Below are 25,438 nucleotides of genomic sequence, written 5' to 3'. Positions count from 1 at the left end.
GAGGAACGGATTCCCGAGCAGCGGCTCCTGCAGGACGGCCGCTACCCCTGACGGGCGATAGCTCCGACCGGAGGCGACCATGTTCCAGACCCTGAGCAGATCCTGGTAAAAGACAGGCAGCTCCTGCAAAGACATGCGGCCGCCCACCAGCGAGACGAACAGGAGCTGCGTGTCGTAGTTCAGGCCGTGCAGCTGGCGGAAAAAGTACGTCGCCAGCGCACGCCATCTAAGAGGACGCTCAACGTACAGGTATCGCCGCAGCGTCCGAAGGCGGAAAGTTGCCATCTGGGTGCGGACGCACACCAGCCCCTGACCGCCCTCCCGAAGCGGGAGACTCAGGACCGCGGCAGCGACCCAGTGTATCCCTTTGGCCCAGAAGAAGTCGACGAACTTCCTCTGAATCTTGGCGACAAAATCAGGGGGGGGGTCAAAGTGACCAATCTGTACCACAACATGGCTGCCACCAGCTGGTTTATGACCAGCACTCGACCCCTGTAGGATAACACTCGGAGCAGTCCTGTCCAGCGCGCCAGGCGAGCGGTGACTTTGGCCTCCAGCTCTTCCCAGTTCGCCGGCCAGGCTTCCTCGGCAGGGCCGAGGTAGACTCCCAGGTACCGGAGGTGCGTGGTACTCCAGGCGAAAGGCCTGACCTCCTCCGGCAGGGAGTCCACCCGCCACTGACCCACCAGGAGTCCGGAACATTTCTCCCAGTTGATCCTTGCGGAGGACGCGGCAGAGTAGACCTCTTGGCACTCGCGCATTCTCCGCAAGTCAAGGGGATCGGTGACCATGAGGAGCACGTCGTCGGCGTAAGCCGAAAGGACGACCTCCACGCCCGGCTCGAGCAGAGCCAGTCCCGACAGCCTCTTTCGCAAGAGGTGCAGGAAAGGCTCTACGCAGATGGTATATAATTGGCCGGACTTGGGGCACCCCTGACGCACTCCTCTCCCGAAGCGAAGGGGCGCCGTCAAGGATCCGTTAACCTTAATCAGACACTCCGCGGCGGCGTACAGAAGTCGGATCCGGGCGACGAAATGCGACCCGAACCCGAAAGCGCGCAGAGTCCCGAATAGATACTCGTGATCCACCCTGTCGAACGCCTTCTCCTGATCCAAGGAAAGGAAGGCGACCGACAGACCAGCCCTCTGGGAATGGTGGATCAGGTCCCGGACCAGGTGGATGTTATCGTGGATCTTCCGGCCCGGGACCGTGTAGGACTGGTCGGGGTGGATCATGTGGTCCAGCACGGTGCCGAGGCGAGCAGACATCGCCCTGGCGAAGACCTTATAATCCGTGCTGAGGAGGGAGACCGGGCGCCAGTTTTTAAGGTTGCGGAGATCCCCCTTCTTAGGCAGCAGGACCACGACCGCCCTGCGCCACGAAAGGGGCATCTCCCCGGTCGCCAGACATTCCCCCAGGACCCGCGCGTAGTCGCCCCCCAGGACGTCCCAGAAGGCCCTGAGGAACTCCACGGTCAGCCCGTCCAGCCCCGGGGACTTGCCCCTGGAGAGCTGGTGGAGGGCGCCGGTCAGCTCCGCCAAACTGAGCGGAGCGTCCAGACGCTCGGCGTCCTCCGGGCCGACCTTCGGCAAGTCCTCCCACAAAACTCTGCGCGCCTCCTCGCTGGACGGATCCGGAGAGAACAGAGCCTCGTAGAAAGATCGAGCCCGAGCCCTGACTCCCTCCGGGTCCGAGACGAGGGACCCGTCGTCGGCCAGCAGCGTAAGGAGCTGCTTACGAGCCCCCCGCCGCTTTTCCAGCGAGTAGAAGAAGGGAGAGCCGCGGTCCAGGTCCCGCAGGAGCTGGAGCCGCGACCTCACGTACGCTCCTCGGGACCCGACCAGTTGCAGGTCCCTCAGAGCGTCCTTCCTCTCCTCGTACACCTGCCGCAGGGCCGGATCCTCGGCGGCCTGACCGAGACGGGACTCCAGGCCAAGCACCTCCTGCTCCAACCGCCTGACCTCGGACTCCCGCCTCTTAGTCGACCCCCTCGCGTACTCTTGACAGAAGAGGCGGACGTGAGCCTTGCCCACGTCCCACCATAGCCTCAAGGAGGAGAAGCCTCCCCGCTTCCCTCTCCAGTCGCTCCAGAACAGACGGAACGAGTCCCGGAACCGCGCGTCCTCCAGCAGCCGGTTGTTAAAGTGCCAGTACGCGGACACCGACCGGGCGCGGAGCAGAGCGAGCTCCATCCACACCAGGTGGTGGTCCGAGCACGACACCGGCCGGATGGAGGCCGACGGGACGCAGGAGGCGTACGCCCGCGAAACGTACAGGCGGTCGATTCTGGTGCTCCCCCCTCCGGCCCTCACAAAGGTGAACTGGCCGGAGTCGGGATGGAGATTCCGCCAGACGTCCACCAAGTCGAAGGACCCGACCAGGTCCCTCAACTTCTCCGTCGCCGTTCGGGCACGCGCGGGACCGGAGCGGTCCCTCGCCTCGAGGGTACGGTTAAAATCCCCCCCGAGGATAATGCACTCGCCGGCGTCGACGGAGTTTAGGTAAGTGGACACTTCTTCAAAGAAGCTCACTTGCTCGCCCTCGGACCAGGGGGCGTACACGTTCACCAGGTGAAGCGGCACATCCCCGTGGCGAAGGGCTACGTGGAGCAAGCGGCCCGGCACCGGCTCCTTGACCCCCAAGATCTCCGGCTGAAAAGTCGGGGCCAACAAGATGGCCACCCCGCTCGAAACGCTGGCGAGGTGACTCAAGTAGACCCCCCCTCCCCATTCCAGGATCCACGTGGCCTCGTCTCCCGGAACGGTGTGGGTTTCCTGCAGAAAGCACACCGCATACTTCCCGTCCCGCAGGACCGAGAACTTGTCAAATCTACGGCGGGCGTCTCTGCCGCCGTTGATGTTGAGGCTGGCTATGGTTATCTCCATGGCAAGAGCACAGCGCAACCTACTTAAACCTAACGCGCGGAGGGAGCGGGGCCGCTAGTCGACCGCCACTCGCTCAAGAGCCCGGTGAGGAGGGATCTGAGCCGACGCAGCCCGACCCCGCCGCCGTCCTCCTCCGCGGCCACGGACGCGACGGCGGCCCGGACCGAGCGGATTAACTGCGCCGGCTCCGACCAACGGTCGAGGGCCAGCCGGACGCCATCGCGACGACGGCTCCAACCGGACGCAAAATCCCAGAGTTCCTCAACGGGGATGAGGGGAGACTCGGTGCAGGGCACGAGGGCGTCCACCACCTCACTGGCGGCGAACTCCAAATCCTCCCCAGTGCCCACCACCGAGTCCCCGTCCTCCTCCAGGTCATCGTCGCCCGCGGCCGACCCGCTCCCCGCACAAAGCGCGGAGAACGAGACGGCCGCGCCGGCCGGCCCCGCCTCCGCCACGATCCCACCCCCAGGATCGTCGGCAGAGGAGTCCCCCCCGGGCTCCACCGGGGGGTCCGGGTCAGAGGGCGGCGCCGGGCGGGGACCCTCCCCAGCCTCAGAGCGGTGAAAAACCGGCACCCGGACATAAGGGGAACCCGGGGAAACCGGGGAGAACGTGTACTCAAGTTCTCCCACCTCCCCCGGCTCCGAGCCCAGAGACTGAGAGGAGGGGGTCCCCCCACCCACGTCGCCACCGACCGACCCGGCCGGCGAGATATTTTGATTAAAACCCACCACCAGTTCGAGCAGGTCCTGGGAGAGGTCGAGCCGGGGGCAGACGAATTTGGCCGCAACGGCCTCGCCCACCCCGGCACCCAGGACGCCCGACCCGGTGAACAGGGTAGTGTCGGGTAAATGCGGATCCGCGACCCCCCCTATCGGCGGGGTCTCTCCATCCCCCCCGGGAGGCACGGGCACGATCTCCTCCCCCCGAGAGGTGGATGACCCCCGCCGCTGTTCGGATGTCACGGGCGGGGCCGCAGGATCCGCGACCGGCACCGACTCCCCTTCCACGGGGGGCCGTCCCTTAGCAGGGAGCCCGTTCGCTTCCGGGGAGTGGCGCCTCTTTTTCTTCCCGGGGGGTCGCGGAGGGAGGGGGAACTCCATGTCTGCTGGGACCCCCACCTCCGCTCCCTCCTGATCACCCGCCAGCCCGGGCTCTGTCGCGACCGCGAGATGTTGACTGGCCGCGGTCACGGCCTCGGGCTGACTCAGATCTTCTCTGTCCCGGGGACCAGCCTCTAGATTCTTTCTCTTTCTCCGCGCCTTTCTCTGGCGAGGGTTCCCCTCCACCCCCCTGGCGGAGGCCTCGACGCCAACCTCCACCCGCGCAGTTGACTCTCCCGACGCGGGGGCGGGGTTGGGGGGAGGAGCGGTGGCGGCGCCAGCCCCGGCCGCCGTAGCTGTTTTGGCGGCCTGAGAGGCAGGGCAGTTCCTCTTCAGGTGCCCCACCTCCTTACAGGCATGGCACCGCCCACCCTCTGCCGTCCAAAAGACGCGGTAAGGGGTCCCCTCGTGGAGGGCGTTAAAGCCCCCCTCCGTAACCTCCTCCCGTGCCAGCTTGACGAATGCCTGGCGACGGAAGGAGTAAACATGCCGGAGGCTGTTCTCCCTGAGTCCGAGCGGCAGCGGCGTTACCCCCGACCTCACCTCCCCCAGTTGACGTAGGTGGGGGAGGAGGAGCTCGTCCGACAGGAAAGGCGGGACGTTGGATAAAATGACTCGCTGCGCGGTGGCCTCCAGCGGGTCCACCGGCAGGAAGGTCCCGCCAACCGTGAGCCCCTTACTAAGGGCCAGGGACACCGCCCGCTCGGACCTCAGGAAGAACACCGCCCTCCCGTACATTTTCGAGGCCGCGACGATGGCCGAGGGGCCGACAACCTCGGCCATGGCCTTTACGCAGGCCTCAATGGTCATGTTGGGGTGGGCCTAGCTCTTCACCCCATGCTTCCTCGTAATGAGGCGGAAAGGCGCCGGCCCAGCAGGAGCGGCACGAACTGTAGGAGCGGCCCCCGAGGTAACCGCCGCATACGTCCTGCTGGGTCCCGGCACCGGCGAAGATGGTGAAGCCATGACCTAAAGAGCCACACCCACCCCAAGTCTCAGGCCTTTGGATTGAAATTGGCCTCTTTTTTTTAAATGAAAACCTTGAGGAAAACCTCTCTCCCCGAATCCCAGTGCTTGGATGGGAGAGGGCCCCTTTGTTGGTTTTTAAATTCCCCAAGAACACCCCGGAGAGCAAGGGAATATCCCAGAGAGCAGGAGAAGGTGGGAGGGATGGATGGCAGAAAGGGAAGGAGGGAGTCTGCAGGGGTGGGCTGCTGCAGAAGTGGGTGGAAGAGGGGCGGGGTTGCACCTTAAAAGGTGGATCTTCTTCTGTCTGTCTTCCAGTGGGCAGGGGGAGGAGATGTCTTCCCCTAGACAGCTGGAGCTGCCTCGGCTCAGTCCTCCAAAGATTTGAAAAGGAAAGTATCTTCACCCAGGCAGCTCCAGCTGTCCTGGGCCAGACACTTGGGGGGGACCCCTGTCCTCTGAAGTCTTCTTCCTCCCCCTACCTTCAGCCGACACACCTCACTGCACCGACCACCTCTTCCTCCCACTGGTTGGTGCTCTTTTTCTCCTTCTCCCTCCTTCTCCCTCCCTCCTTGTTGATGGTGGTTTCTCCTTCTTTCTCCTTCTCTTTCTCCTTCTCCCCAAGGGACCCAGGCAAGGGCCTGCTCTCTCTGCTCTCCACTCCACTCAGTGGCAGTCCAGCCACAAACACCTCCAAGGCCTTGCTGGTCTGTATTGCAAAGCTCTGATTGGCTCTGGATATCAATCTCTCCCCCAGAGCCCTGTCCTTTGTTAATTGGTGCCTGGATTCATGGAAGATTCCTGATTGGCTATCAGGGATTGTCAATCATCATTGGTGCTGTCCATTCCTGGTTTCAATGCAGGCTGTCCCAGTCGTCTCAATACAAGAGCTTGGATCAGAAGAAAATAGTTCCAGAATTTTTTTTTTTTTTTTTATATCTTCTCTGATTAGGCCCCCCTTTTATAAGAAGGGGGGGTGTGGGGTGTGCTTAACAACTAAAAACCAAACAAACCAAAACCAAGAGTTCAAATCAAAATTTTATTATCCTCGTTCAGGATGCACTCCAGCCCCTGCGGTGCCCACCGGTCGCGGAAAGCCTCAAGCGTACCGGCAGACACCGCGTGCTCCATCTCCAGGGCCACCCGGGCGCGGAGCAACCCGCGAAAGAGAGGCAGACAGGCCGAGCGCCCACCCCCGCGGACCGCGAGCATCCTGGACCTGTGGATAGCCACCTTGGACAGGCCCAGGAGCAGGCCCACGAGGACGTCCACCGACCTGCCCGCCCCCCTCCTCACCGGGCGGCCAAAGATCAGGAGCGTGGGACTGAAGTGCAGCCAGAACTTGAGGAGCAGCCCCTCCAAATAATGGAACAGGGGCTGCAGTCTCGCACACCCAGTGTACAAATGAAAAACGGACTCCTCCAGGCCGCAGAAAATGCAAGCGGCCTGGGTGTCCGTAAAATGGCGTAACCGCCGGTTGCACGCGACTGCTCCGTGCAACACCCTCCACCCCAGATCCCCAAAGTAACACGGGAGGACCCCCGTATAGAGAGCCTCCCACTGGGGACCCCCGTCTCCGCCGGACGGCAGGATGGCACGCCAGGGCGTGTCCGGGCGAGAGACGAGGGCGAGGAAGTGGATGGTGTGCAGGAGCAGCCCGTACAGGATATCCCTCCGCGCGGTGTGAAACGGCACGGAGGGAATTTCCGAGAGACGGCTCAAGTTGTGAGGCGCGGCCCTCCGAGGGAGGTTCCGGGGTTTGGCGCCGAGGAGGAATTCCGTCCGAACGGGGGTCAGGTCGGACGGGATGGCTCCGCACGCCTGAGCCGCCTCCACACCCCGAGTGGAGTCAGGGCCGAGCGCCGATTTCAACGCCTGGATGGCGGCGGCCGCGTCCCCGGCACGCCACGAGGACATGCGAGCGGCGAGCGCCCACGGCTCGAGCCAACCCGACCCTCCGCCATCCAGGACGTCCCTGACTCTGGTTACCCGACCGGCCACAGCCCTCCGCTCCGTCAGCCACGAGCGGCTGAAGCCGACATCGCGGAGGAACGGATTCCCGAGCAGCGGCTCCTGCAGGACGGCCGCTACCCCCGACGGGCGAGAGCTCCGGCTGGAGGCAACCATGGTCCAGACCCTGAGCAGATCCTGGTACAAGACAGGCAGCTCCTGCAAAGACGTGCGGCCGCCCAGCAGCGAGACGAACAGGAGCTGCGTGTCGTAGTTCAGGCCGTGCAGCTGGCGGAAAAAATACGTCGCCAGCGCACGCCATCTAAGAGGACGCTCAACGTACAGGTATCGCTGCAGCATCCGAAGGCGGAAAGTTGCCACCTGGGTGCGGACGCACACCAGCCCCTGACCGCCCTCCCTAAGCGGGAGACTCAGGACCGCGGCAGCGACCCAGTGCATCCCTTTGGCCCAGAAGAAGTCGACGAACTTCCTCTGAATCTTGGCGACAAAATCAGGGGGGGGGGTCAAAGGAACCAACCGGTACCACAACATGGCGGCCACCAGCTGGTTTATGACCAGCACTCGACCCCTGTAGGATAACACTCGGAGCAGTCCTGTCCAGCGCGCCAGGCGAGCGGTGACTTTGGCCTCCAGCTCTACCCAGTTCGCCGGCCAGGCTTCCTCGACAGGGCCGAGGTAGACTCCCAGGTACCGGAGGTGCGTGGTACTCCAGGCGAAAGCCCTGAGCTCCTCCGGCATGGAGTCCACCCGCCACTGACCCACCAGGAGTCCGGAACATTTCTCCCAGTTGATTCTTGCGGAGGACGCGGCAGAGTAGACCTCTTGGCACTCGCGCATTCTCCGCAAGTCAAGGGGATCGGTGACCATGAGGAGCACGTCGTCGGCGTAAGCCGAAAGGACGACCTCCACGTCCGGCTCGCGCAGAGCCAGTCCCGACAGCCTCTTTCGCAAGAGGTGCAGGAAAGGCTCTACGCAGATGGTATATAATTGGCCGGACATGGGGCACCCCTGACGCACTCCTCTCCCGAAGCGAAGGGGCGCCGTCAAGGATCCGTTAACCTTAATCAGACACTCCGCGGCGGCGTACAGAAGTCGGATCCGGGCGACGAAATGCGACCCGAATCCGAAAGCGCGCAGAGTCCTGAATAGATACTCGTGATCCACCCTGTCGAACGCCTTCTCCTGATCTAAGGAAAGGAAGGCGACCGACAGACCAGCCCTCTGGGAGTGGTGGATCAGGTCCCGGACCAGGTGGATGTTATCGTGGATCTTCCGGCCCGGGACCGTGTAGGACTGGTCGGGGTGGATCATGTGGTCCAGCACGGTGCCGAGGCGAGCAGACATCGCCCTGGCGAAGACCTTATAATCCGTGCTGAGGAGGGAGACCGGGCGCCAGTTTTTAAGGTTGCGGAGATCCCCCTTCTTAGGCAGCAGGACCACGACCGCCCTGCGCCACGAAAGGGGCATCTCCCCGGTCGCCAGACATTCCCCCAGGACCCGCGCGTAGTCGCCCCCCAGGACGTCCCAGAAGGCCCTGAGGAACTCCACGGTCAGCCCGTCCAGCCCCGGGGACTTGCCCCTGGAGAGCTGGGGTGGAGGGCGCCGGTCAGCTCCGCCAAACTGAGCGGAGCGTCCAGACGCTCGGCGTCCTCCGGGCCGACCTTCGGCAAGTCCTCCCACAAAACTCTGCGCGCCTCCTCGCTGGACGGATCCGGAGAGAACAGAGCCTCGTAGAAAGATCGAGCCCGGGCCCTGACTCCCTCCGGGTCCGAGACGAGGGACCCGTCGTCGGCCAGCAGCGTAAGGAGCTGCTTACGAGCCCCCCGCCGCTTTTCCAGCGAGTAGAAGAAGGGAGAGCCGCGGTCCAGGTCCCGCAGGAGCTGGAGCCGCGACCTCACGTACGCTCCTCGGGACCCGACCAGTTGCAGGTCCCTCAGAGCGTCCTTCCTCTCTTCGTACACCTGCCGCAGGGCCGGATCCTCGGCGGCCTGACCGAGACGGGACTCCAGGCCAAGCACCTCCTGCTCCAACCGCCTGACCTCGGACTCCCGCCTCTTAGTCGACCCCCTCGCGTACTCTTGACAGAAGAGGCGGACGTGAGCCTTGCCCACCTCCCACCATAGCCTCAAGGAGGAGAAGCCTCCCCGCTTCCCTCTCCAGTCGCTCCAGAACAGACGGAACGAGTCCCGGAACCGCGCGTCCTCCAGCAGCCGGTTGTTAAAGTGCCAGTACGCGGACCCCGACCGGGCGCGGAGCAGAGCGAGCTCCATCCACACCAGGTGGTGGTCCGAGCACGACACCGGCCGGATGGAGGCCGACGGGACGCAGGAGGCGTACGCCCGCGAAACGTACAGGCGGTCGATTCTGGTGCTCCCTCCTGCAGCCCTCACAAAGGTGAACTGGCCGGAGTCGGGATGGAGATTCCGCCAGACGTCCACCAAGTCGAAGGACCCGACCAGGTCCCTCAACTTCTCCGTCGCCGTTCGGGCACGCGCGGGACCGGAGCGGTCCCTCGCCTCGAGGGTACGGTTAAAATCCCCCCCGAGGATAATGCACTCGCCGGCGTCGACGGAGTTTAGGTAAGTGGACACTTCTTCAAAGAAGCTCACTTGCTCGCCCTCGGACCAGGGGGCGTACACGTTCACCAGGTGAAGCGGCACGTCCCCGTGGCGAAGGGCTACGTGGAGCAAGCGGCCCGGCACCGGCTCCTTGACCCCCAAGATCTCCGGCTGAAAAGTCGGGGCCAACAAGATGGCCACCCCGCTCGAAACGCTGGCGAGGTGACTCAAGTAGACCCCCCCTCCCCATTCCAGGATCCACGTGGCCTCGTCTCCCGGAACGGTGTGGGTTTCCTGCAGAAAGCACACCGCATACTTCCCGTCCCGCAGGACCGAGAACTTGTCAAATCTACGGCGGGCGTCTCTGCCGCCGTTGATGTTGAGGCTGGCTATGGTTATCTCCATGGCAAGAGCACAGCGCAACCTACTTAAACCTAACGCGTGGAGGGAGCGGGGCCGCTAGTCGACCGCCACTCCCTCAAGAGCCCGGTGAGGAGGGATCTGAGCCGACGCAGCCCGACCCCGCCGTCGTCCCCTTCTGCGGCCACGGACGCGACGGCGGCCAGGACCGAGCGGATTAACTGCGCCGGCTCCGACCAACGGTCGAGGGCCAGCCGGACGCCATCGCGACGACGGCTCCAACCGGACGCAAAATCCCGGAGTTCCTCAACGGGGATGAGGGGAGACTCGTTGCAGGGCACGAGGGCGTCCACCACCTCACTGGCGGCGAACTCCAAATCCTCCCCAGTGCCCACCACCGAGTCCCCGTCCTCCTCCGGGTCATCGTCGCCCGCGGCCGACCCGCTCCCCGCACAAAGCGCGGAGAACGAGACGGCCGCGCCGGCCAGCCCCGCCTCTGTCACGATCCCACCCCCAGGATCGTCGGCAGAGGAGTCCTCCCCGGGCTCCACCGGGGGGTCCGGGTCAGAGGGCGGCGCCGGGCGGGGACCCTCCCCAGCCTCCGAGCGGTGAAAAACCGGCACCCGGATATAAGGGGAACCCGGGGAAACCGGGGAGAACGTGTACTCCAGTTCTCCCACCTCCCCCGGCTCCGAGCCCAGAGACTGAGAGGAGGGGGTCCCCCCACCCACGTCGCCACCGACCGACCCGGCCGGTGAGATATTCTGGTTAAAACCCACCACCAGGTCGAGCAGGTCCTGGGAGAGGTCGAGCCGGGGGCAGACGAATTTGGCCGCAACGGCCTCGCCCACCCCGACACCCAGGACGCCCGACCCGGTGAACAGGGTGGTATCGGGTAAATGCGGATCCGCGACCCCCCCTATCGGCGGGGTCTCTCCATCCCCCCCGGGAGGCACGGGCACGATCTCCTCCCCCCGAGAGGTGGATGACCCCCGCCGCTGTTCGGATGTCACGGGCGGGGCCGCAGGATCCGCGACCGGCACCGACTCCCCTTCCACGGGGGGCCGTCCCTTAGCAGGGAGCCCGTTCGCTTCCGGGGAGTGGCGCCTCTTTTTCTTCCCGGGGGGTCGCGGAGGGAGGGGGAACTCCATGTCTGCTGGGACCCCCGCCTCCGCTCCCTCCTGATCACCCGCCAGCCCGGGCTCTGTCGCGACCGCGAGATGTTGACTGGCCGCGGTCACGGCCTCGGGCTGACTCAGATCTTCTCTGTCCCGGGGACCAGCCTCTAAATTCTTCCTCTTTCTCCGCGCCTTTCTCTGGCGAGGGTTCCCCTCCTCCCCCCTGGCGGAGGCCTCGACGCCAACCTCCACCCGCGCAGTTGACTCTCCCGACGCGGGGGCGGGGTTGGGGGGAGGAGCGGTGGCGGCGCCAGCCCCGGCCGCCGTAGCTGTTTTGGCGGCCTGAGAGGCAGGGCAGTTCCTCTTCAGGTGCCCCACCTCCTTACAGGCATGGCACCGCCCACCCTCTGCCGTCCAAAAGACGCGGTAAGGGGTCCCCTCGTGGAGGGCGTTAAAGCCCCCCTCCGTAACCTCCTCCCGTGCCAGCTTGACGAATGCCTGGCGACGGAAGGAGTAAACATGCCGGAGGCTGTTCTCCCTGAGTCCGAGCGGCAGCGGCGTTACCCCCGACCTCACCTCCCCCAGTTGACGTAGGTGGGGGAGGAGGAGCTCGTCCGACAGGAAAGGCGGAACGTTAGATAAAATGACTCGCTGCGCGGTGGCCTCCAGCGGGTCCACCGGCAGGAAGGTCCCGCCAACCGTGAGCCCCTTACTAAGGGCCAGGGACACCGCCCGCTCGGACCTCAGGAAGAACACCGCCCTCCCGTACATTTTTGAGGCCGCGACGATGGCCGAGGGGCCGACAACCTCGGCCATGGCCTTTACGCAGGCCTCAATGGTCATGTTGGGGTGGGCGTAGCTCTTCACCCCATGCTTCCTCGTAATGAGGCGGAAAGGCGCCGGCCCAGCAGGAGCGGCACGAACTGTAGGAGCGGCCCCCGAGGTAACCGCCGCATACGTCCTGCTGGGTCCCGGCACCGGCGAAGATGGTGAAGCCATGACCTAAAGAGCCACACCCACCCCAAGTCTCAGGCCTTTGGATGGAAATTGGCCTTTTTTTAAAAGAATTCTTGAGGATACCTCTCTCCCCGAATCCCAGTGCTTGGTTGGGAGAGGGCCCCTTTGTTGTTTTTATATATTCCCAGAATACCCCGGAGAGCAAGGGAATATCCCAGAGAGCAGGAGAAGGTGGGAGGGATGGATGGCAGAATGGGAAGGAGGGAGTCTGCAGGGGTAGGCTGCTGCAGAAGTGGGTGGAAGAGGGGCCGGTTGCACCTTAAAAGGTGGATCCTCTTCTGCCTGTCTTCCGGTGGGCAGGGGGAGGAGATGTCTTCCCCTAGACAGCTGGAGCTGCCTAGGCTCAGTCCTCCAAAGATTTAAAAAAGAAAGTAACTTCACCCAGGCAGCTCCAGCTGTCCCGGGCCAGACACTTGGGGGGGACCCCTGTCCTCTGAAGTCTTCTTCCTCCCCCTACCTTCAGCCGACACACCTCACTGCACCGACCACCTCTTCCTCCCACTGGTTGGTGCTCTTTTTCTCCTTCTCCCTCCCTCCTTGTTGATGGTGGTTTCTCCTTCTTTCTCCTTCTCCTTCTCCTTCTCCCCAAGGGACCCAGGCAAGGGCCTGCTCTCTCTGCTCTCCACTCCACTCAGTGGCAGTCCAGCCACAAACACCTCCAAGGCCTTGCTGGTCTGTATTGCAAAGCTCTGATTGGCTCTGGATATCAATCTCTCCACCAGAGCCCTGTCCTTTGTTAATTGGTGCCTGGATTCAGGGAAGATTCCTGATTGGCTATCAGGGATTGTCAATCATCATTGGTGCTGTCCATTCCTGGTTTAAATGCAGGCTGTCCCAGTAGTAGAAATACAAGAGCTTGGATCAGAAAAAAATAGTTCCACAACTTTTTTTTTTTCTTTTTTTCTTTTTTTTTTTTTCTTTTTTTCTTTTTTTTTTCTCTTTCTTTTTTCTTCTCTAATTAGGCCCCCCTTTTATAAGAAGGGGGGGTGTGGGGCGTGCTTAACAACTAAAAACCAAACAAACCAAAACCAAGAGTTCAAATCAAAATTTTATTATCCTCGTTCAGGATGCACTCCAGCCCCTGCGGTGCCCACCGGTCGCGGAAAGCCTCAAGCGTACCGGCAGACACCGCGTGCTCCATCTCCAGGGCCACCCGGGCGCGGAGCAACCCGCGAAAGAGAGGCAGACAGGCCGAGCGCCCACCCCCGCGGACCGCGAGCATCCTGGACCTGTGGATAGCCACCTTGGACAGGCCCAGGAGCAGGCCCACGAGGACGTCCACCGACCTGCCCGCCCCCCTCCTCACCGGGCGGCCAAAGATCAGGAGCGTGGGACTGAAGTGCAGCCAGAACTTGAGGAGCAGCCCCTCCAAATAATGGAACAGGGGCTGCAGTCTCGCACACCCAGTGTACAAATGAAAAACGGACTCCTCCAGGCCGCAGAAAATGCAAGCGGCCTGGGTGTCCGTAAAATGGCGTAAACGCCTGTTGCACGGGACTGCTCCGTGCAACACTCTCCACCCCAGATCCCCAAAGTAACACGGGAGGACCCCCGTATAGAGAGCCTCCCACTGGGGACCCCCGTCTCCGCCGGACGGCAGGATGGTACGCCAGGGCGTGTCCGGGCGAGAGACGAGGGCGAGGAAGTGGATGGTGTGCAGGAGCAGCCCGTACAGGAAATCCCTCCGCGCGGTGTGAAACGGCACGGAGGGAATTTCCGAGAGACGGCTCAAGTTGTGAGGCGCGGCCCTCCGAGGGAGGTTCCGGGGTTTGGCGCCGAGGAGGAATTCCGTCCGAACGGGGGTCAGGTCGGACGGGATGGCTCCGCACGCCTGAGCCGCCTCCACACCCCGAGTGGAGTCAGGGCCGAGCGCCGATTTCAACGCCTGGATGGCGGCGGCCGCGTCCCCGGCACGCCACGAGGACATGCGAGCGGCGAGCGCCCACGGCTCGAGCCAACCCGACCCTCCGCCATCCAGGACGTCCCTGACTCTGGTTACCCGACCGGCCACAGCCCTCCGCTCCGTCAGCCACGAGCGGCTGAAGCCGACATCGCGGAGGAACGGATTCCCGAGCAGCGGCTCCTGCACGACGGCCGCTACCCCCGACGGGCGAGAGCTCCGGCTGGAGGCGACCATGGTCCAGACCCTGAGCAGATCCTGGTAAAAGACAGGCAGCTCCCGCAAAGACGTGCGGCCGCCCAGCAGCGAGACGAACAGGAGCTGCGTGTCGTAGTTCAGGCCGTGCAGCTGGCGGAAAAAATACGTCGCCAGCGCACGCCATCTAAGAGGACGCTCCGCGTACAGGTATCGCTGCAGCATCCGAAGGCGGAAAGTTGCCACCTGGGTGCGGACGCACACCAGCCCCTGACCGCCCTCCCTAAGCGGGAGACTCAGGACCGCGGCAGCGACCCAGTGCATCCCTTTGGCCCAGAAGAAGTCGACGAACTTCCTCTGAATCTTGGCGACAAAATCAGGGGGGGGGGTCAAAGGAACCAACCGGTACCACAACATGGCGGCCACCAGCTGGTTTATGACCAGCACTCGACCCCTGTAGGATAACACTCGGAGCAGTCCTGTCCAGCGCGCCAGGCGAGCGGCGACTTTGGCCTCCAGCTCTACCCAGTTCGCCGGCCAGGCTTCCTCGGCAGGGCCGAGGTAGACTCCCAGGTACCGGAGGTGCGTGGTACTCCAGGCGAAAGCCCTGAGCTCCTCCGGCATGGAGTCCACCCGCCACTGACCCACCAGGAGTCCGGAACATTTCTCCCAGTTGATTCTTGCGGAGGACGCGGCAGAGTAGACCTCTTGGCACTCGCGCATTCTCCGCAAGTCAAGGGGATCGGTGACCATGAGGAGCACGTCGTCGGCGTAAGCCGAAAGGACGACCTCCACGCCCGGCTCGAGCAGAGCCAGTCCCGACAGCCTCTTTCGCAAGAGGTGAAGGAAAGGCTCTACGCAGATGGTATATAATTGGCCGGACATGGGGCACCCCTGACGCACTCCTCTCCCGAAGCGAAGGGGCGCCGTCAAGGATCCGTTAACCTTAATCAGACACTCCGCGGCGGCGTACAGAAGTCGGATCCGGGCGACGAAATGCGACCCGAATCCGAAAGCGCGCAGAGTCCCGAATAGATACTCGTGATCCACCCTGTCGAACGACTTCTCCTGATCCAAGGAAAGGAAGGCGACCGACAGACCAGCCCTCTGGGAGTGGTGGATCAGGTCCCGGACCAGGTGGATGTTATCGTGGATCGTCCGGCCCGGGACCGTGTAGGACTGGTCGGGGTGGATCATGTGGTCCAGCACGGTGCCGAGGCGAGCAGACATCGCCCTGGCGAAGACCTTATAATCCGTGCTGAGGAGGGAGACCGGGCGCCAGTTTTTAAGGTTGCGGAGATCCCCCTTCTTAGGCAGCAGGACCACGACCGCCCTGCGCCACGAAAGGGGCATCTCCCCGGTCGCCAGACATTCCCCCAGGACCCGCGCGTAGTCGCCCCCCAGGACGTCCCAGAAGGCCCTGAGGAACTCCACGGTCAGCCCGTCCAGCCCCGGGGACTTGCCCCTGGAGAGCTGGTGGAGGGCGCCGGTCAGCTCCGCCAAACTGAGCGGAGCGTCCAGACGCTCGGCGTCCTCCGGGCCGACCTTCGGCAAGTCCTCCCACAAAACTCTGCGCGCCTCCTCGCTGGACGGATCCGGAGAGAACAGAGCCTCGTAGAAAGATCGAGCCCGGGCCCTGACTCCCTCCGGGTCCGAGACGAGGGACCCGTCGTCGGCCAGCAGCGTAAGGAGCTGCTTACGAGCCCCCCGCCGCTTTTCCAGCGAGTAGAAGAAGGGAGAGCCGCGGTCCAGGTCCCGCAGGAGCTGGAGCCGCGACCTCACGTACGCTCCTCGGGACCCGACCAGTTGCAGGTCCCTCAGAGCGTCCTTCCTCTCCTCGTACACCTGCCGCAGGGCCGGATCCTCGGCGGCCTGACCGAGACGGGACTCCAGGCCAAGCACCTCCTGCTCCAACCGCCTGACCTCGGACTCCCGCCTCTTAGTCGACCCCCTCGCGTACTCTTGACAGAAGAGGCGGACGTGAGCCTTGCCCACGTCCCACCATAGCCTCAAGGAGGAGAAGCCTCCCCGCTTCCCTCTCCAGTCGCTCCAGAACAGACGGAACGAGTCCCGGAACCGCGCGTCCTCCAGCAGCCGGTTGTTATAGTGCCAGTACGCGGACCCCGACCGGGCGCGGAGCAGAGCGAGCTCCATCCACACCAGGTGGTGGTCCGAGCACGACACCGGCCGGATGGAGGCCGACGGGACGCAGGAGGCGTACGCCCGCGAAACGTACAGGCGGTCGATTCTGGTGCTCCCCCCTCCGGCCCTCACAAAGGTGAACTGGCCGGAGTCGGGATGGAGATTCCGCCAGACGTCCACCAAGTCGAAGGACCCGACCAGGTCCCTCAACTTCTCCGTCGCCGTTCGGGCACGCGCGGGACCGGAGCGGTCCCTCGCCTCGAGGGTACGGTTAAAATCCCCCCCGAGGATAATGCACTCGCCGGCGTCGACGGAGTTTAGGTAAGTAGACACTTCTTCAAAGAAGCTCACTTGCTCGCCCTCGGACCAGGGGGCGTACACGTTCACCAGGTGAAGCGGCACATCCCCGTGGCGAAGGGCTACGTGGAGCAAGCGGCCCGGCACCGGCTCCTTGACCCCCAAGATCTCCGGCTGAAAAGTCGGGGCCAACAAGATGGCCACCCCGCTCGAAACGCTGGCGAGGTGACTCAAGTAGACCCCCCCTCCCCATTCCAGGATCCACGTGGCCTCGTCTCCCGGAACGGTGTGGGTTTCCTGCAGAAAGCACACCGCATACTTCCCGTCCCGAAGGACCGAGAACTTGTCAAATCTACGGCGGGCGTCTCTGCCGCCGTTGATGTTGAGGCTGGCTATGGTTATCTCCATGGCAAGAGCACAGCGCAACCTACTTAAACCTAATGCGCGGAGGGAGCGGGGCCGCTAGTCGACCGCCACTCGCTCAAGAGCCCGGTGAGGAGAAACCTGAGCCGGCGCAACCCGACCCTGCCGCCGCCCTCCTCCGCGGCCACGGACGCGACGGCGGCCCGGACCGAGCAGATTAATTGCGCTGGCTCCGACCAACGGTCGAGGGCCAGCCGGACGCCATCGCGACGATGGCTCCAAACGGACACAAAATCCAGGAGTTCCTCAACGGGGATGAGGGGAGACTCGGTGCCGGGCACGAGGGCGTCCACCACCTCACTGGTGGCGAACTCCAAATCCTCCCCAGTGCCCACCACCGAGTCCCCGTCCTCCTCCGGATCATCGTCGCCCGCGGCCGACCCACTCCCCGCACAAAGCGCGGAGAACGAGACGGCCACGCCGGCCGGCCCCGCCTCCGCCACGATCCCACCCCCAGGATCGTCGGCAGAGGAGTCCCCCCCCGGGCTCTACCGGGGGCTCTGGGTCAGAGGGCGGCGCCGGGCGGGGACCCTCCCCATCCTCCGGGCGGTGAAAAACAGGCACCCGGATATAGGGGCAAACCGGGGAAACGGGGGAGAACGTATACTCCAGTTCTCCCACCTCCCCCGGCTCCGTGCCCAGATACTGGGAGGAGGGGGTCCCCCCACCCACGTCGCCACCGACCGACCCGGCCCGTGAGATGTTTTTATTAAACCCCGCCACCAGGTCGAGCAGGTCCTGGGAGAGGTCGAGCCGGGGGCAGACGAATCCGGCCTCTTCGGCCTCGCCCACCCCGGCACCCAGGACGCCCGACCCGGTGAACGGGGTACTGTTCCCTCTGCCCGGATCCGCGACCCCCCCTATTGGCAGGGTCTCTCCATCCCCCCCGCGAGGCACAGGCTCTGTCTCCTCCCCCCGAGAGGTGGATGACTCCCGCCGCTGATGGGAAATGGTGGGTGGGGCCGCAGGATCCGTTGCGGGCGCCGACACCCCTTCCACGGGAGGCCGTCACTTTGCAGGGTTCCCCTCCGCTCCCAGGGAGTGGCGCCTCTTTTTCTTTCCGGAGGGTCGCGGAGGGAGGGGGAGCTCCATGTCTGCTGGGGCTCCTCCCTCCGCTCCCTCCTGATTAACGGCCAGCCCGGGCTCTGTCGCGACCACGAGGTGTTGACTGGCCGCGGTCACGACCACGGCCTCGGGCTGACTAGGAGAATTTGTTTCTCTGGGACCAGCCTCTAGATGTTTTGATTTGCTCCGCGCTTTTTTCCGGCGAGGGTTCCCTCCCTCCCCCCCGGCGGAGGCCTCGACGACAACCTCCGCCCGCGCAGTTGACTCTCCCAACGCGGGGGCGGGGTTGGGGGGAGGAGCGGTAGCGGCGCCAACCTCGGCCGCCGGAGCTGCTTTGGTGGCCAGGGAGGCGGGGCAGTTCTTCTTCAGGTGGCCCACCTCCTTACAGGCATGGCACCGCCCACCCTCTGCCGTCCAAAAGACGCGGTAGGTGGTCCCCTCATGAAGGGCGTTAAAGCCCCCCTCCGTCACCTCCTCCCGCGCCAGCTTGACAAATGCCTGGCGACGGAAGTAGTAAACATGCCGGAGGCTGCTCTCCCTGAGCCCGAGCGGCAGCGGCGTTACCCCCGACCTCACCTCCCCCAGTTGACGTAGGTGGGGGAGGAGGAGCTCGTCCGGTAGAAAGGGCGGGACGTTAGATAATATAAGCCGCTGCGCGGTGGCCTCCAGCGGGTCCACCGGCAGGAAGGTCCCGCCCACCGTGAGCCCCTTACTAAGGGCCAGGGACACCGCCCGCTCGGACCTCAGGAAGAACACTGCCCTCCCGTACATTTTTGAGGCCGCGACGATGGCCGAGGGGCCGACAACCTCGGCCATGGCCTTAACGCAGGCCTCAATGGTCATGTTGGGGTGGGCGTAGCTCTTCACCCCATGCTTCCTTGTAATGAGGCGGAAAGGTGCCGGCCCAGCAGGAGCGGCAGAAACAGCAGGAGCGGCCGCCGCGGCAACTCCCGCATACGTCCTGCTGGGTCCCGGCACCGGCGAAGATGGTGACGCCATAGTCTCAGGCCGATGGATGCAGACGGCCTTAATGGACGTCGGGATAACCGCCTCTCCCACGTCTGCCAATATTAAGTTGGGAGAGGGGCTCCTTTGTCCGATGTTTGTGTCTTAAAAAAAGGTGCAGCTCGCAAGAGCAGGAGAGCAAGTGAGGGAGGGATGGCGCCCGAAAAAAAGGAGGGAGTCCGCAGGGGTGGGCTGCCGCTGAAGTGGGTCGAAGAGGGGCGGGGCTGCACCTTCTTCCTTCTTCTTTCCTTCCGGTGGGCAGGGGGGAGGAGATGTCTTCCCCTAGACAGCTGGAGCTGCCTCGGTTCAGTCCTCCAAGAATGGAAACAAAGAAAAGTAACTTCACCCAGGCAGCTCCAGCTGTCCCGGGCCAGACACTTGGGGGGAAACCCCCTGTCCTTTTATGGTCTTCTTCCTCCCCCTACCTCCACACGGCGCCGACCTCCTCTTCCTCCCTCTGTTTGGATGACCGAAACCGGCAGCAGCACACCCCTCACGGCTGATGTTGATGGTGATGGTGTTCTCCTTCTCCTTCTCCCTCCTTCCCTGTCGATGGTTCCTCTCGTCTCCTTCTCCTCTGGCTGACTCTGCTCTGCTCTGCTCTGCTCTGCCCTGCTCTGCTCTGCTCTGCTCTGCTCTCAGCAAGTTGTTGGTGTCACAGTGATTAACCTCTCACTACAAAATCCCCCATGATACCAAACAACTCAACTATCACTTTACCCACCAACCAGCACCTTTTATACACAACCTGACTCCAATTGTCCCAGATGAGGCTAAACGAGAAAACTGGACGAAACTGGAGTGCATCCTGGACCGAAATAAAAAAATTATTATTTGACAGTTATTTTGGATTTATTGGTTTCCTGCACATGAACACACCCTAAACCCCCCTGCTTATAAACGGTGGGCCGAAAAACACACATAAAAAAGAGGAGGAAGAAAAGAAAAAGAATTGAAGCCAACAAAAAAAGGAAGAAAAATCAAGCATCATTAATGCCAGTCACTGAACAAACAGATTGAGTTAACCCCTTTCACTCAAGCAATGTAAATGTTCCAAAAAAAAAGAAAAACACACAAGGAAAAAGGGGAAAAAAAAGCCTCATTCTGACTGAACTTCCAGTCGACAAAAAAAACCACCCAAACCCCCCCTTCTTATGAAAGAGGGCCGAAAACACAAGGGAAAAAATTATTATGACACATATTCTGGGTTTATTGTTTACTGCACATGAACACACTCGAAGAATAAAAAAACAACACAAGGCCTCCGCTGGGGGGGAAGGAGGGCACCCTCGCGGAAAAAAGGCGGGGAGGAAAATCAAACATCTGGAGGCTGGTCCCCGGGATGCTGAACAATCGAGTGAGCCCGAGGCTGCGATCGTGACCGCGGCCGATCTACATCTCGTGGTCGCGACGGAGGCCGGGCAGATCGTTGGTCAGGAGGGAGCGGAGGAGGGGGCCCCAGCAGACCCTCCCGCCGCGAGCCTCCGGAAAGAAAAAAAGGCGCCACTCCCTGGAAGTGGAGGGGAACCCTGCAAAGGGACGGCCCCCCGTGGAAGGGGAGTTGGCACCTGCGACGGATCCAGCGGCCCCACCCTCCATTTCACACCATCGGCGGGAGTCGTCCACCACTCGGGGGGAGGAGACCGAGCTCATGCCTCCCGGGGGGGATGGGGAGACCCTGCCTATAGGGGGGGTCGCGGATCCGGGTGTGGAGGAGAGTATACAGTTCACCGGGTCGGGCGTCCTGGGTGCCGGGGTGGACGAGGCCGATGAGGCTGAATTCGCCCGCTCGCGGCTCGACATCTCCAAGGACCTGCTCGACCTGGTGGACGGTTTTAATAAAAACGTCTCACCTGCCAGGTCGGTTGCTGGAGGTGTGGGCGGGGGGAGCCCCTTCTCCCGGTCTCTGGGCACGGTGCCGGGTGAGTTGGGGAGCTGGAGTTCACTCACTCCCCGGTTTCCCCGACCGGTGGGCACCGCAGGGGCTGGAGTGCATTCTGGACAAAAATAATAAAATCTTAATTTGACACTGGTTTTTGGTTTTCTTTGGGTGTTTTTGCACCTAAACAAACCCTAAACCCCCCCCCCTTCTTATAAAAGGGGGGCCTAAAAACACACAAAAAAGAAGAAAAAAAGAAAAAGAAAAAAAGAGTCGCTGTTTTGAAACGATTGGATGTCTTTCAGGGCCCCATTTGCTTTTTTAACAGCCTTCTCAACTTGTCCTGACACCTTCAAAGATTTGTGTAACTACACCCCCAGGTCTCTCTATTCATCCACTCCATTTAAAATTGTTGTCTCTCCTCAATCTTCCTACCAAAATGTATCACTTCACAATTCTCTGCAGTAAATTTCTTCTGCCATGTTTCTGCCCATTTCACCAGTCAGTCTCTGTCCTCCTGAAGTCTGTTACTGTCCTCCACATTGTTTATTACATTTCTGAGTTTCGTGTCATCTGAAAACTTTGAAATTATACCCTGTACTCCCAAGTCCCGGTCATTAATATATATCAAGAAGAGCAGTGGTCCCAATACCGAGCCCTGGGGGACACCACTGTATACTTGTCTCCAGTCTGAAAAACAACCGTTCACCACTACTCTCTGTTTTCTGCTCTTGAGCCAATTTTATATCCACGCTGCCATTGTCCGTTTAATCCCATGGGCTTCAATTTTTAAAACAAGTCTATTATGTGATACTTTATCCTCCCTTAATCTCTCCCTGCATAGAAACTCCCCGACCCATATTCATGGCCAACCCCTCGACCTTGCCATCTCACGTGGCCTCTCTCCCCCCGATCGTGTCAATCATGGATAAGGCCATCTCTGATCACTTCCTTGTATCCCTCTCCACCCACATGGAATCATAGAATCATAGAAAGGTTACAGCACGGAAGGAGGCCATTCGGCCCATCGGGTCCATGCCAGCTCTATGCAAGATCAATCCATGTCGTCCCACTCCCCCAATGCACATCACAGAATGAACTCAGGAATCCCACGCCACTTTCTATGAGCGGTGACAGGCTGCGGTTATGGTGCAGACCGGGACCCAGGGCTGAGGCTGTGGTCATCAGTTACTCTGGGAGTGGCACAGTCTGGTTCATGACTAGCCGGGGGTGAGAGTAACACCAGGGAGTCAGGCTGGTGTTTAGAAGGGTGTGGGTTCCAGCTCCCGTTCCAGGACTGGGACAAATGATCCAGGCTGACTGTGTCGTGCTGAGAGGGAGCTGCATCGTGAGAGGTGCTGTCCTTTGAATGAGGTGTTTAATGGCGGTCCCTTCTTTCTGCTCCGAAGTGTAAAAGATCCCATGGCAATTTGTGAAGAGCCGTGTCTCGTTCCTTGTCTCATTGAGACTCTCAGTTAATTGGTCTGTTCTCTCCACAGATTCGGCCTGACTCGCTGAGTGTTTCCAGAATATTCTGTGTGTGTTTCACTGAGACTCGGGTTTTACAGTAAATGATAAAAGGATTGTCGTCAAACACTTGGCCATGAGCTGCTGAGTGACCTGTCGGGACATTGTTGCTTGCTTCCCTTCAGCTTGTGGGACTGGGTATTCAGTGCACTGTCCCTTTAAGAGCTGTGGTCCGTCTCACTTCTCAGTGTGATTGTGGGACTGACACAGAAGCGAGGGAGGAAGCAGCAGCCACAGCCCGGACTGCAGGCAAATTGTGAGGCTGGGACTAAAAGGCTGTTATTCCCACACCGGGAGTCGAACCCGGGCCGCCTGGGTGAAAACCAGGAATCCTCACCGCTAGACCACATGGGAACTAAAAGAACAACCAGCAGGAAGGGCACTGAGACTACACTCAGCAGGTTGCAGGGCGATTTCATGGACGTGTTCACAATTATGAAAGATTTCGACAGAGTAAATTAGGAGAAACTGTTTCCAGTGATGGGAGGGTTAATAATCAGAGGACACAGATTTAAGATCAATGGGCAAAAAAGCCACGGGCGGGGGGAATGAGGAGAGATTTCTTCACACAGTGAGTTGTTATGATCGGGAATGCACTGCCTGAAAGGGAGGTGGAAGCAGGTTCAATAGTAACTTTCAAACGGGAATTGGATAAATACTTGACGTGAAAAAATTCACAGGGCTGTGGGGAAAGAGCCGGGGAGTGGGACTAACCCACTTCCTTCTGTGTTCATCCCTGGGAAAAAACTCTCCCCCCAGGTCACTGACAACGGCACTTTCAAATTCCCAACTGTCCAGCCTTTGTCCCTCCATTCACCACGACATTTCTGCAGCTACTGATTTGCTCAATCACACCCTCACCTCCACCTTTGACGCTCTTGTACCCATTAAAACCATCACTCCCCCTCACCCTGGTCGTTCCCCCTTGGTCTGCCCTCATTTCCTCTCCCCTAAGTCCAAGGGACACAGCTTTGAACATTTATGGTGGACAACTGGTTTGGCCATTCATCGCCAGATCTGCCTGGACCACATAAAGCATTATCGGGTCCTGTCTCCTCTGACAAAACTGCTCACTATTCCAGGATCATCCTGGAATGTAAAGGTAACTCCCGACTTCTCTTCTCCACTACAAACCGTCTTCTCAAACCCCACTCCCCTCACTCCTCCACCCTCACCTCCAACAAAAAGTGCGAGGAGCTCATGGACTTCTTTGTCACTAAGATTGAGACCATCCATTCAGCTGCCTCTGCCGCTCCCCTCCTTTCCCAAGCCCACCAAGTTTCTCTCCTATCTCCCCTCATGCCCTCGCTGAGCTCTCTTGACAATGAGACCAACATCCTGCTCCCTCGGCCCTATTCCCATCAAACTGCTGACCACACAACCTCCCTTCCTGGCCCCCTGTTAGCTGACATTGTTAACGGTCCCCTCTCCTCAGGTACTGTCCCCCTCCCCATCAAATCTGCTCTCATCGCCCTCCTTCATAAAAGACCCACCCTTGACCCCTGTGTCCTTGCAAACTACCACCCCATCTCCCACCTCCCTTTCCTCTCCAAAGTGTTGCCGCCTCCCAAATCCATGTCCATCTTTCCCACAACACCATGTTTGAATCCCTCCAATCAGGTTTCCACTCCTGCCACAGTACTGAAACGGCCCTTGTCAAAGTCACAAATGACATCCTCTGTGACTGTGTGGAGTGAGATTTAATCTTGATCTAACCCTTGATGCACCTGCCCCCGGAGTGTTTGATGGCACAGTGTAGAGGGAGCTTTACTCTGCCATGTACTGTACAGTATCAGTCTGTGATGGAGCAGAGCCCTGCTCTTTAATAGAAATCATTCTTTCGATGAGCCACTGAGCCGCTAAAGCAGCCTCCGACACCCAAAGTCTGATTTCCATCCCACAGTTCCAGCAGGTCTTTACTATTAATCAAAGTGCACAATGACGCCCCCGGTAAAGCGAGTATCTCCCCACAGATACTACCTGACCTGCTGAGTGTTGCCAGCAGTTTCTGGGTTTATTTTTGAGCTTTCACTGGAGCAGTTTTCTTGACAACCTGCAACTTGCCTCAAGGGCGCAGCTTCAAACACAACTTTCTTGGGCTCTTTTCACACACAAGATCGCACTTTACTTTCCGACACACGCGCTTTAAAATCTGCCGTTTCCGCACACAGCGTCCTGCGCCACGAGAATTTGAAAGACCTTCCGCTCATGGCCTGTAATCGCTCCTTTTTAACCCACAGGCGCTCTTTACATTTATCCTCTACTCGATTCAATCGCATGTTTCAACAGAACTATTAAGATCAAGGCGGAACACTTCCGATCTTACTGCACCGCCCCAACTTGCCAAATGTGCACCTTTCAACCGCCATTCGCAGCTCTGTAGCGCTGCCCGTCACTCACGCACCTCAACTGCTGAGAGAAAAGAGCCAACAAGCATCAAAACAAAAACCAGTTCTTCAGTTACCATCCCCTGGATCACAAGATTCCACAAATAAATTTCGTGAACAATCGGGCGGCTGTCTTTCCAGAGACCAGCCCTGCTTTCGTCGTGTTTCTCTGTCGAGCGGTCACGCAGATCGAAATGTATCGATTGGTTTCAAGGCACAAATGAACATTGGTGCGAATGGGACATGTGCCCAATAGAAACAGCGGTCGGAGCAGAACAAACTTAAAGGAGTGAGATCGTGAAAGTGAATGTTAGAGTCGGCAATGCCGCAGGAAAGTGTCCATGAAATGGAAGGAGGAAAGTAAAGGCGGCCTATTGACTGTGGAAGGAAGAAAAAGCTGGGAGAAGAGGCGGGTTTGAACTGTGGAACATCAAGTACAGGCATGTGAGAGAGGTGGGATTTGACGGAATTGAAAGGTTTCACCAAAACATTTTTCTTTCATGTTCTGAAGATTGATTTCTTGCTGCATCCTCTCAGCACATGTGGGAAAGGAAAAAATCGGTAAATGAAACTCTGTGGAGACTCGGATTCGCTCCGATGTTACTGCGACCACAACGCAGAGTGTTAACCACAAAAC

General features: G+C 60.6%; 1 non-coding gene across 1 annotated transcript; it reads right to left on the bottom strand.

Annotated features, from left to right (window-relative positions):
• Nucleotides 1-22,696: 22,696 nt before the first annotated feature.
• On the bottom strand, nt 22,697-22,768 carry trnae-uuc (transfer RNA glutamic acid (anticodon UUC)). The gene has a single exon. It is a non-coding gene; the product is annotated as a tRNA-Glu (tRNA).
• Between the last annotated feature and the right edge of the window lie 2,670 nt (nt 22,769-25,438).

Source organism: Heptranchias perlo, unplaced genomic scaffold, assembly GCF_035084215.1.
Source record: "Heptranchias perlo isolate sHepPer1 unplaced genomic scaffold, sHepPer1.hap1 HAP1_SCAFFOLD_199, whole genome shotgun sequence".
Classification (NCBI taxonomy): Eukaryota; Metazoa; Chordata; class Chondrichthyes; order Hexanchiformes; family Hexanchidae; genus Heptranchias; species Heptranchias perlo.
Note: the sequence above shows the minus strand (reverse complement) of the source record. Positions and strands in the feature narration are given on the sequence as shown.